Source organism: Pogoniulus pusillus, chromosome 2 (genome assembly GCF_015220805.1).
Source record: "Pogoniulus pusillus isolate bPogPus1 chromosome 2, bPogPus1.pri, whole genome shotgun sequence".
In the NCBI taxonomy this organism is placed as follows: domain Eukaryota; kingdom Metazoa; phylum Chordata; class Aves; order Piciformes; family Lybiidae; genus Pogoniulus; species Pogoniulus pusillus.
The window spans coordinates 49,549,830-49,562,623 of record NC_087265.1 but is presented as its reverse complement, the minus strand read 5'-3'; the positions used below and the strand labels follow the sequence as shown (position 1 = coordinate 49,562,623).

General features: G+C 49.5%; 1 long non-coding RNA gene across 1 annotated transcript; it reads right to left on the bottom strand.

The window, feature by feature from the left end:
* Positions 1 to 601: 601 nt before the first annotated feature.
* On the bottom strand, positions 602 to 1,848 carry LOC135188311 (uncharacterized). The gene is made up of 2 exons (XR_010307654.1): positions 1,709 to 1,848; positions 602 to 1,609 (listed from the first exon to the last, which is right to left on the bottom strand). It is a non-coding gene; the product is annotated as an uncharacterized LOC135188311 (long non-coding RNA).
* Between the last annotated feature and the right edge of the window lie 10,946 nt (positions 1,849 to 12,794).

Below are 12,794 nucleotides of genomic sequence, written 5' to 3'. Positions count from 1 at the left end.
TCCGGTTTGGTGGCAGCATCCCTCACTAATTCCTCATTAGAGCTTTGCAAGGAAGGAAGAGAAAACCCAGCTCTCAACGTCTGCATCCAAAGCCTGCTGGATCTTACAGATCAGATGTGCTGGAGGCTCCTGGGGGCTGGCAAATCACCAAGCAAGTACCTGGTCATCTCTGACCATCTTAGCAGCCTCAGTGCTTCAACACTGGACAGGTCTCAGCTGCAAAAATGCATTAGGAGATGAGAAATGTGTGGAAGGCAATGCAGAAGGTGCAGCCTGTGCTCACTTGAAGACCATTTGTATACAGAGTCTCTTTTCCTCTCTGAGTGCTGATTGGAGATGGGCAGACTGATGAGGGTCACATGCACACACTTCTGAAGCATTCACTTTGCTTCTGTGCCTGCTTTCTTTCAAAGCTTTTCCCCTGGATGGGTAGAAAGAGGGCTTGGAAATACATTTTCTCTTTCCAAACCCAGTTTTCTGTTCAGCTGTCCCCGGATGTAGCTCTCAAATTAATTCTTGTGCTACTGACTGCTCTTCAGAAAGAGTAATTTCCTATCCCTGGAGCTGGTCCAGTCTTGTTTATTCAAGGACTCCTTTGAGCTTTGTGTCGTTAAATCCCTCCTGTTTTGTGTAGAAACCTTTTATGCACATCCTTATTTACCTAGGCAACCCTGGGCCACCAGGCAGGCCACCACTACCTCATTCCAGGAGGAATGTAAAGCTGCTATCAAGAGCCAGAGGAAACTGTTTTGCATTTTCAAACAATACTCCAGGGATTACATCACTGCAGAGATGGAACAAGACATTGAGTTAAGATCTACATCTAAAACACACCCATGCTGCAGACTGAGGCAAATGCAAGTCCCTCCCTCTCCTATCTATTTCTGGAAAGCAAATATTTTGCTAGCTCCTAGTTGTTTCCACCTTATTTCTTCAGCTCCCACTCCCCCACCAAGTGCGACCAAGGCAGAAGACCAAAGCCAAACAGCCAGACAGGGCAGCTCTCACCCCAGATGTCTACCAGGTAGCATGGAACTTGTTGTGAGACTAATTAAATGTCTGCTGTGTTTCTGCAGTGATGAGACGACCGCAGAAGTCAGCTGGGAATTTGATGGGGACCTGTGTCAGAACCGAGGCTATGCTGGGAACTAAAGCGAGCAGGGGCTGCCTGTGGCCCTCAGCTGACTCCAGTGGTGCTACACTTAGAAATAAAGGGGCTTACACAAAACTCTTCTCTGAAAAAACCCAGACCTTGGGAAAACAGCTGGGGGAGTGAACACATGTGCTGTTTTCTCCCCTGCCCTCTGAGGGGGAGGGCATGCAGGCAAGAGCAGCTCTTCCACCTTGCCTTCTCTCTTCAGGCTGGCAGCCCCACCTGTTATGAGCCAGGAGTAATCAGAGAGACGAATGGCAGCAGCGGTATTTTTACAGCAGGATGAAGCCAGCAGGTCAGCTGGAGGCCTCCTGTAACCCAATATTGAGTTGTGGCTGCAGACAGGCACGATGCAAAGCTTCAGGAGGGAGGGTGGTGAAGGATGGGTGGGAAAGCAGGGCAGTCCCAGAGGAGGCAGAACTTTACTTTGGAGGCTTCTGTTTCCCTTTGGTGCCCCTGAAAAATGAATAGTGGAGGTTATTGATGAAATCTGTGAGGCAGGGCTTAGGGAGCAGGCTAAGGGAAGGTGGTGGGGCAGGAGCAGTGGGAACACACTGGCTGGAACAAAGAGCACATGTGTACGCAGGGGGAGGCGTTCGCACAGAGCTATCTCCTCTGGCCATTCAGCTGCTTCACTCTCCTTTCGTACAAGTTACAAAGACTCCTGTCTCATAGACTTCCTCCTCCCCACCCCTCCCGCTAAAGCCAGCCCTGGATGTGTTTCTTCCAGGGACGCCCACTGTCCCATGATGAGGAGAGAGTTCCCCCTGTGCCTCTCCCGCAGTCACAGACGTGCTGCTGAAGGAGCTGCCTGGGGAAGAAACACCTGCAAGGAGTCACAGCTGTGATGTGAGCTGCTCTCCTAATGCTCTGTTTAGGATTACAGCACTCCAGAGCATCACATTACCCCAGGGGCTGTGCTGAAACCTGGTATTAATTCACATTAACAAGGATCAGATTTACCATGTTGGGGACAGACGCACAGACATGCACAGACACACACGCACACACGGACACACAGACACAGACACACAGAGACACAGATGACTGCTGTTATTGTTCCTAAAAATGCTGGAGCAAACTCCTAGGAGCAATCTCCAGCAGTGGCCAGAAGAGCTTCTCTGTTCCTCCAGCCACTGCCTGTCATTGCCCCAGTGCCTTTGAAGGCAGCCATTTGTGCCTGTGCTGGACTTGCTTGTTTAGTTCTGGGTTGGACACACCAGTGTTAGTAGCTTGCAAAGGAAACTTCTGGATGCTGAGGGATTGCTTTGCAACAGAGCAGGGACTTCCATGGCTGGGAAGCTACAGTGTGTGGTGGGATCACCTATTGTCCCTGCTCACAATGGATCACCCCAGGGCCAACAAAAAGTGACAGAGGGTCTAGTCAGTAAGAGCGATGCAATTCTGAAGAGTAAAGACAGTGATAGAGAGCTGTGCAGGGGCAGGCTGGGTAATGTTAATACCAGTTGGTAGCAGTCGGGTAGCTCTGATTTGGCCTTTGAGTTAGGAGCACTCCGCAAAGTCCCTTTCAATCTTTCTGTTTGGTTGGGTTTTGGGTTTGGTTTTGTTTAGTTTTTTTCCCTGCAGCCATTCTAAGAATGAGGCAGAGTTACTTTTCTCCTCTTTCACTTCCTACACCACCTCTTCTTTACTGAGTGTTGCTGAGGCTGTTTCCATCTGAGGGTAGAAATCCCCTAGGCATATGGACTGTGTCTAGACTGCTGTGTTTAGTTCTTCCTGAGGGCCCTCGTGATACCATCATAGAATCATAGAGTCAACCAGGTTGGAAGAGAACTCCAAGATCACCCAGTCCAACCCACCACCCAACCCGATCCAGTCAACTAGACCATGGCACTAAGTGCCTCATCCAGTCCCTTCCTGAACACCTCCAGGGACACCGACCCCACCACCTCACCAGACAAAGACCCTTCTGTATATGTAAAATTGATTTTGGATTTCAGGTGGTACTTCTTAAATCCAAGGGAGCATAAACATCAATAGCACCAAGCACTGCTCAGTACAGCTAGTGTTAAACATCACTCAAGTCCTTGTAAAACAGCAGTCAGAGGCTGAAAACCTCAGCCACCTTCGTTGATTTTGTGTTCAGTTGTCCTGGGCTAACACAGGCTGCTCTCATCCCTGCTCTCTGCATGCAGACGTGGGGGAAAGGAACACATACAAGTCTCTGAGTTGAGGTTAATGAGATGATAAAATGCACCATTACCTTGGCCTGTTCACAGAAAAGCCCAGCAAAATGCAGAGGCAGCAGTGGAAGGCAGGGACCTTCCTGACACCTCAGCTCACAGCCCACCCCGTGGGAAAGACCAACACCCTGAGCTTGAAACCAAGAGCAGCAACTGGAGCAGGAAGCCTCTCGTGTCACAATCTGAACTTCAAGCCCCGCAGTACTTTGCTCCAGCCAGCACTTGAATTTTGAAGCTGGCATGCCAGCAGCAGAATATGAGCAGCAGCAGATTCAGTTCAACTCATTACAACAGTCTCAGAACTACCCTGCAATGCTATTAGTATCGGTGGTGCTACCAAACTTGGGAACGTAAGCAGTGCTCAGCTAGAGAGAGGTGGGCTAGAACAACAGACACAGAAATGAGACCTGAGTCTCATGTTGTATGCAGTGCCAGGGGTGAAGAACAAAGACTAACACATCACAGAGAGAGGCTGGATGTTAGGAGGAAGTTGTTGGCAGAGAGAGTGATTTGCATTGGAATGGGCTGCCCAGGGAGGTGGTGGAGTGGCCGTGCCTGGAGGTGTTGCAGCCAAGGCTGGCTGGGGCACTTAGTGCCATGGTCTGGTTGGTTGGGCAGGGCTGGGTGCTAGGTTGGGCTGGCTGAGCTTGGAGCTCTCTGCCAACCTGCTTGATTCTATGATTCTATGGATTCCTGCATGATTTTTCTCTGTGTAGATGAGAGAACAGATTCACAGACTCATAGATTCATATTATGGTTTGGATTGAAGAGACCTCAAAGATCATCTACTTCCAACCCTCTCCCATGGGCAGGGACACATTCCACTAGACAATTTGCTCAAGGCCTTGAACATCTCCAGGGAGGGAATATCCACAACCCACGTGGACAACTTGTTCCACTGTCTCACCACTCTCACTGTAAAGAATTGCTGGCAAATCTTCAGCCTTCTGTCCTCTGCTAGAGTGTCACCCTCCTGTACAGGAATCTTGGTCAGACCACTCAGAGTGTAAAGCCAGGGGACATCTGAACATCAGGCTTCACCTCCCTCTACAAACTCAGGCCATCACATTTCAGCTTATTACTTCTCCACACTGAGCCTGAACATTCTGTTCCAGAAGAGCATCCTGGAGAAGGGAAGTGAAGCACTTCATGTGCTGGTTTATCGCTCTTCAGCTGGCGACCCCTGCCTCCCCTCCTCTGCCACCTAATGCAGTCCCATGCCATGCTAATGGAAATTGTCTGCTCTGCAGAGGATAATCAAGCTTCAAAGGTCTTACTGGCATCTCAAGATCAAAGTACTGTAAGACTGAGACTGATCATCCATCCCATCTCACACTTGTCATGCTGCCACTCTTGGGTGGCAAACATTGCAGGCATCTCTGTCCGCAGTCAGTTTAGGATCATATTTAGTGAGTTACAGTGATGGACTGCCAGAGCCTGGCTGCCTCTGCAATCACTGAAGGAAAGTATCTGCTGCCTGTATGTTAGGGCATCTATTGTGGCCAGGCTGAATATAGCTCTTCGTCTTTATTCCTCTGGTAGATTTCCTGAGCCATAGGTAGGTCTCCTGCTGCTGTGTTTTGGTTTTATCATTATTGTCTTCTCTTCCCTTTTGTGCTCCGACACCCAAACTGATTGATGCTCATTTTAACTCTCCTGGGGGGGGGGGGGGAGCCAAAAAAGAAAGTCCTTCCTTCAACATACACATGTGTTTTCCTGAGGGGTCCCAGGATCACTCTGTTGTGTGTGCAAGCTGAAGGCAGGGCTTTGCTAAACTGATTTATCTCTTCAGTCTGGTGTCACTCTCTGGACAACATGGCTTCACGTGGGGCAGGATTAATGGGTACCTGAGAGTCATGGTGCAGATTCTCAAAGGCTGCTCTGTCTGGTAAACCCTAGATATTTCTGAGGAACCTTGGAATTAATTAGATAACTGCTGGGGAATTCAGTAAGTTAGAAACTTCTGTTGGGACTGTTCTTCTAACATGGGTTTTGACACAGGAAACCATGCATACCTACCTCTCCTCTCTGCGCAGCTAGTAGTTTGAGTACAAAGCATGTTTGGAGGGCAAGGGAGGACCAAAAGAAGAGGCTTAGTCATTAGTGGGCACCAGTTTCTCTCAGGTATCAGACAGAACAGAAGGTCAAGCTGTCCTGCTTGTGGATCTTGATGTGTTTGCAAAGCCACTCTCCATAATCCTTGCAAAGTCACGGGGATCAGGATGCATCCCTGAAAACTGGAAGAGGGCTAGTGCCAGCCCATCTGCCTGGAGGTGCCAAGGAGAGCCCAGGTAACTATAGACCCATCAACATCACTGGGATGCTATGGAACAAATAGCATCCCAGCTCTGGGACAGCTATGGAACAAATCCTCCCAGGGACTGTCACAGGTCAGCTGAAGTATGTGACAGGAAAAGCCACCCTGACTTCACCAGGGGCAAGCTGTGCTTGCCAAACCTGATTGCCTTCTACAACACAGTAACTCTCAGATGATGCAGGACGAGCAGCTGACGTCGTCTACCTGGACTTCTCCAAGGCTTCTGGCACGCTCCCCACAACTCTCCTAGAGAAACAGACATATTATGGCCTAGATGGGTGGTCTGCATGGTGGGTGGGGAACTGGCTGACAGGCTATACCCAGAGGGTGGCAGTGATCCTTCTCTCTCAGCTTGGCAGCCACTGGCACGCGAGGTCACCCAGGGATTGATACCGTGCCCTGTGCTGTTTAATCGCTTTAAAAAGCGATCTGGATGTTGGGATCAAGAGCACCCTGATGAAGCTTGTAAATCACACCAAAATGAGTGGGGAAGTTGGCAGCCCAGAAGGGAGAGGCACTCTCCAGGAAGACCTGGACAGGTAGAGGAAATGGGCTAGCAAGAATCTTATGCAGTTCAAACAAGTGTAGGGTCTTGTGTCTGGGAACACAAAGCCCAGGAGTGGAGTTCAAACTGGGATCCACCCGGTTGCAGAGCAGCCCTATGGAAAGGGACCTAGGGGTCTTGGTAGACAAGGAGCTCAGCATGTGTGAACAGTGTGCTGCAGTGGCCAAGAAAGCCAACAGAGAAACAGCAAGGGCATTACCTGCAGAGATGAAGAAGTCATTCTCCCACTCTACTCATCATTTGTCAGACCGCTCCTGAAGTACTGTGTGCAGCTGTGGTCCCTACCACACAAAAAAGATGCAGACAGGCTGTAAGGCGTCCAGAGAAGGGCCATGTGAGTGATCAGAGGGATGGAAGTGCTGCTCTACGAGGAGAGGCTGAGAGAACTGAGTTTTTTCAGCCTTGAGAAGACTCAGGGGAGATCTTATTACTGTATACACAAAGTGGGGAGACCAGGAGACTAGAGACTCCCTTTCTGGAGGAGTCACATGGAAAAGAGAAGGGAGATGTGTGCAAGTTGCTGCTGGGCAGAGTCTGACTGAAGCCCAGAAAGAAGACATTTGCCCATGAGAGCAGCTGGGAAGTAGTTGATTCCCCCACATCGCACAGCTTCAAGTCTCAGCTGGACAGGGTGCTGAGCCATCCCATTTACACCACGTGGTGGTTGCCCCAGGTGGCCCTTGGGGCACCTTTTGACTTGGCCTTCTGTGCTTCTGCCGTTCTGTGACAGGAAGGGAAGTTCAGCAGAGAGCACTGTGGGAGCCTTTCTGATGGGACACAAACTGCAGCTTCTGAATGACTTCAGGTCACTTGGCATCTTCTGCTGGAGCTGATCACCAGCTCTCGGTAGGACTCTGTTAGATCAGCTGCTTTGCTTCTCCTTTACTTTTCTGCCCCAGCATCAGCTACAGGCACATCCTGAGCTTTGCTAAAACACTGAGAAGTGAAGCAGCTACTTCAGCCTGGCCCTGAGGAGGAAGTTGTTGAGCAGGAGAGTGGTGAGAGGCTGGAGTGGGCTGCCCAGGAAGGAGGTTGAGGCCTCATGGCTGGAGGTGTTTAAGGCCAGGCTGGGTGAGGCTGTGTGCAGCCTGCTCTAGGGTAGGGTGTCCCTGGGCATGGCAGGGGTTTGACACTGGCTGATCCTTGTGGTCCCTTCCAACCCTGACTGATTCTGTGATCCTCTGATTCTACTTCTACTCCTCTCTACATTTGATCAGGGATAAAATACCTCCCCAGAATGCCTTTTGGCTGGATTTGCTCAGAATGCAAGGTGCTGCTGCACTGTCTCGTATCAAGCAATACTGACAAAGGAAAAAAAAAGGAAAGGGAACTTCTTTAAAGGAAGCAGAGAAAAGAAACTGCTGTAGAAATAGCATGCATCATCTGCAGACAAAAAGGCAGGCAAAGGAAAACCAAATTGCTTGCTCCCCTGGGACATGCACAATCAGGTAGGTTGCCTGACTCTGTCAGTGCAGCACGGAAAAGCCAACATCTGTATAAGTGGTGAAATTCCATAACCTCCCCTGTCTAACCTTGCTTGATTCTGACACTTGTGACTTATGGCAGGTTTAGAGGTCAAGCCTGAAGCGTGAGTATTGTTTCAATCACGCTGCTCCTTCCCCTGAATTACGTTAGCAAGGGCTCGGTCACAGTTATCGGCGCCACAAAGGAACATTGTAGTCGAAGCTGCAGCATGGCAGGGCAGTGACTGCGGGGAGTGTCTGGGAGAGAGGTTTTGCTTGTGGAAACGTTTAGATACTGAAGTTTAATGTAGTCCATGGGACATACCTTTTTTTAACTAGGATTGGTGAGAGGAGCTGGGTGATTGATATACACCAAAGTGGAAAACCAAAAAGAAAAGCTCAACAAACATCACAGTGGATTGATTTTTTTTTTTTTTTGGGGGGTGTGTCAAAGGAAAAGGCTGATTTTGGATCTGGATGAAATGTTCCATTGGACTGAAATGGCAAGACTTTAAAATTATTAGAGAGTTGCTTTCTTCCCCTTCTCCTCTCCCCCCCCCCCCCCCCCCCCCCCTTCTTCTGTTGCTCTTACAGATGCATGTTGAAGCTCGTTTCAGAGGCACTTTTAATGGTAAAGCACCATTTCAAAATGTCCCTAAATTGGTTTTTGTTTTCAAAATGCTTGAGAGATTCTGGAAGATGTCAACCCTGAAGCATTTCTTGGCCAATGATCTTCACCACGTTCCGCTCAGTTTGGTGATCTCCTTTAGCCCTTCTGTGACATCAGCTTTTGGTACATCTATTGTTATGCATTAGTAGTATTATTAACTGTAGTTTCATCACCCAGCTGTACTTAGAAGGCCTGGGCTGCAGTCCCAGATCTGCTATGACAAACTTTTCAACTCTCTGGGCTTCTGTTTCACCTCCCACTCCTTGGCTCTCTTATCTAGTCAGATTTAAAGTCCTAGGGTCAGGGACTCTCGTATACTGAGCTTCTTTAAGCACACACCAGTGTGCACATCACTGCTTCTGCTGCAGTAGATTGTTCGCTCCACACTCTGCCATCTGCCAGCCCATTGCAGAGAACCTGGGAGCCAGATAGCTTCCCCCCAGACAGGACACTGGGGCAGCAGAACCACATGGGAAATGGGATTGCTGTTTGGATTCTATAGGCAGAGGCTGGGTAGTTAGTTCGGGAAGTGGGTGGAACCAAGCTGTGGCTATAAGCACTGCAGCCAGGTGATGCTGGCTTTGGTGTGAAACAACACAGCATGAAGCCAAGGTAGTGTGTGCATGGAAGAGCAGCAAGAATCTCAGGAGGCTGAATGTAATCTTGGAGGTCTCTTCCAACCTGGTTGGTTCTATGATTCTGTGATAAATACAAAGTGAAACTGGAAGAAAGGGAATGGAAATAGGGGCTTATAATAAAAGGAAAGGCATCTGTTTGAAAGGTCTTGTTAGATGACAGCTTATTACTGGGTAGAGGGAGGGCCCATCTGCACTTTTGTCCCCCTGCATCTGCCACAGTGTTCCTGGGTGGGAAGTGGGTTAGGGAGTCAGATATATGGGGGAGAGAGCCTGCAGCAAGCAAGGCACAGATGACTAGAGCCAGCACGAAGGCCATCACCTGCAGCCTGAGGAGGTGCTGGTAGAGAACCAAATCACTTTGGAGGCAAAATGCTGTGGAGGAAGACTCAGAAAGGACCCATAGAACCTATCTCATATTGTTTAATACTCCTCTATGTCTGGGCCATTTGCACTTTGTGTATGTCTTTAGTAAAGCCATTAGGGCAGCATCAAACACACCTGACTGCCTCATTTCTTCCTTCCATGGTATTTGGATACTTGGCAATATTCTTGCAGAAGGGTTTTGGATCTGCTGTGTGGCACATTCTGGTGCAGGATGTCTCTGCAAGAACCTGCAGGAAGGTCATTCAAAGCAGGAGGGTCTGATTTTGATAGAAGGCAGGAGTCTTTCAGGTCTTCTTTTCCTGACCCTGCTTCCCAGAGAGCAGGATTAAACAGATGGATTTGATGCCCAACCCCAATGAAAGTCCATTTGGAAGGGTTCTGTGGCTTAACCCAGTTGCCTGGAATGACAGCTTCTAAATTGTGCTGCCCACATCGCCTCTGAAGTGCTGCACTCTTAAAATGCACAGAGGTCTTTACTCTTGTTCAATCCTGGGTTTGGGGGGGACCAGAGAGGAGGGGGTTTCTCCAGGAAGGTTGCTGTCCAAGAGGCTGGAAACAGGAGGAGGTTCACCATGGTGTGGAGAAAGGCCTCCAGGCACTGCACAGGGCTTCTGCTCATCAGCCGATGATAGCACACCCCCTGAGCATGTGCAGCAGTTCTGCTTCCCTCCTCTCCTGCCTGCTGCACCCCCACGATCTGGTTATCCACACCTGCCCGTGCCACATCGCTGAGTGTCGGTCCCAGCGTGTTAGAGGAGACCCTCGCAGGAGGAAGAGCAGCTGCTGGGAGCTCTGTTAGTGCAAACTGAGTGAGAAACTGGTTCGAGCACAGGGCTGCATTGTCAGCTTTCAGTGTTGGCCCTGGCAAAGAGGTTTTAACTGAGCCTTGATTAATACTGCCACATCTATACTGAAGCCCAGACCCAAACCCTACTGTCTCAGAGGCTGTTTGTTTCTCAATCGTCGCCATAGTCCTGACACCTCTTCTGGGAGCGGTCCCCAGGCCTGGCATCAGCAGGGTGATGCTGACTTGGAGAAAACTCCTTTGTGGGCTTGGTGCTAAGGAGCCTGCTACTGCCTGGTTCCAAGTAGGTCCACCCGAGCGTAGCTCACTGCTGCCTGCAAGTTCAGCAGGAGCACTCCCAGAGCCCCGCAGAAGAAATTCACGGTTGCTCAATGCTGCCTCACTGGCGGCCACAACTCTGTGTGCTCCACATGTCTTTGTAATCACTTAATGACTCATTTCCTTAATCTTTCATTTCCTATAGCCTTATTACAGGCAATTCATAAACCTAGATCCACCTCTGGTTGTAGTCAGGAAGCACTGAGCTGACTCTGCAGCTGATTGGCTGGCTGGTGTACCCCTCTCTATTCCCCCCTGGACCCTGTCTTTTGCTGTGGTGACACCTACTGATGAGGTAAGAGCACATTAACACACGCTCCCTTGTCGCCAGACCCTGGCCAACAACCACTTCCTGGCTCTAACCAGATGTTTCTGCTCTCCTGGAGCGAATTTCACACCACACTGGGAGAAGTTTTGCACAGGCTTGACCATCATACCTTGGTGGCTGTCAGACCTGAGCAGAGATCACTGTGATGAGAGGAAATGGCTTTTTGAGTCCAGGCTTCTCATTTCTCATATCAACCAAATGACAGCCTTGGGAAGCAAATCATGCAAGGCCACTGTGTGGCACTGACTTGGGAAGCAGCCAAACAGCCACTATCCCTTTGTTTTCCTCTAGCTTAGAATCATAGAATCAACCAGTCTGGAAGAGACCTCCAAACTCATCCAGTTCAACCTATCACCCAGCCCTGTCCAATCAACTAGACCTTAAAGGTTAGGGTAAAGGTCCTTTTTTCCATAATGAAGTAACTACTGCCAGCAGCCATACCCTTGACACTACTGGTAGCACCCTGTGATGACTGGCATCTAGGGAGTGGCACTCTGAGACCCACTCCTAGGCTGCTCACCCTTAGTGAATAGCATTTTCCATTGCAACCACAGTCTTCCAATTGGTTATTTGGGATGTTTCAGCTTGAGTTAAAATACTATAAAAAATGACCTGCAGCACCTCAAGAAGAGTCAGGATGGGGTCAGTGCTCCATCAGGCCAAGAGGAAAGTCAAGGAAAGGAGAAAGGAAATAAGGGCATTGTCTCACAGTATCACAGTATCACACAGTATCACCAAGGTTGGAAGAGACCTCATAGATCATCAAGTCCAACCAGACCTTGGTTTAACTCTCTTCACCATGAAGATTTCTGCTCTCTAATACGTACAAACACTGATTCTTAAGAGACACAACATGACAAAAGAATGGGAAAGGCAAGGAGAGGTAAGGAGAGGAGCTCAGCTACTTGCTATCAGCTACTGGCTGCAGGAGATCAGGTACTGTATTCAGCACTGCATCCTTCTGGTTGGGTTCTGCACACTTCTCATGTAAGCACACAGGTCCCTGCACACGAAGCTGAATTCTCATTGTTGTGCTAATGTGACTCTCCAGCCACATCCCTGTCTGCAAGACTTGACCCCTTCTGTGGATGGAGGTGCATAAAGAAGGAGATTCTGAGTGTAAATCGTTTCATGTTGGATGAAACCTCACAGTGAGAAGCTTGAGGTCAGTAGTTTGAAGAGGTCTTCGTCTTTGATAGAAACTAACCTGGCTGATGAGAGAGGGGCACTGTACCTCAGGGTTTCCACAGTGCCCACAAGAAGCAAGATCCTTCACAGATGCTAGGTTTATCCCAAGTAAATCACAGCTGTCAGAGCTCAGGGGGAGAAAGAGGTGTCCTCTCTGTGGTGCACAGACAGACAGACAGACAACAGAGTGGCTTTCTAGCATCTAATTTGTTAGAATAATGCAGCGAGACAGACCGCAGAGCATGAAAACCTTCTCTAACTGCCCCCATACACCACCCGACCTGCTGCTACAAAGAGCTTCAGTGTTGGCAGCCGAGAAACCGCAGAGTCAGCACCGAGAGATGCTGCAGCCCTGCAGAGCCAGAAGCCACGGCACAGCAGCAGATTATCTGCGAGTCACAGCTTCTGCAGGCGCAAGGGGTCAGCGCCACAGCGCCTGCAGGGAATGGGACTTCTCAGCTGCCTCACCCTCCGCAGTACACTTTGACCTTTGTGCAGTCTGCTACCAAAGAACCAATTATTCTCAACAGTCGTATTTTTTCTCTATGGACTCAATGCCACATGGCTGCCGGGGGCAAGACACGGCACTAATCAAAGCAATAATTCACGGGAGGGCTGCAGGGGGCTGCCATGACCGAGAGCTCTGCCTTCTCCTGCCTCTTAGCCGTGCCTGCTCCTTCTTGCCCTCTACCTCCAGTCTTTGCCCGAGTCCTCTGCTGAGGTAAACAACACACACAACTCAAAGGAGACACACTGGTGCA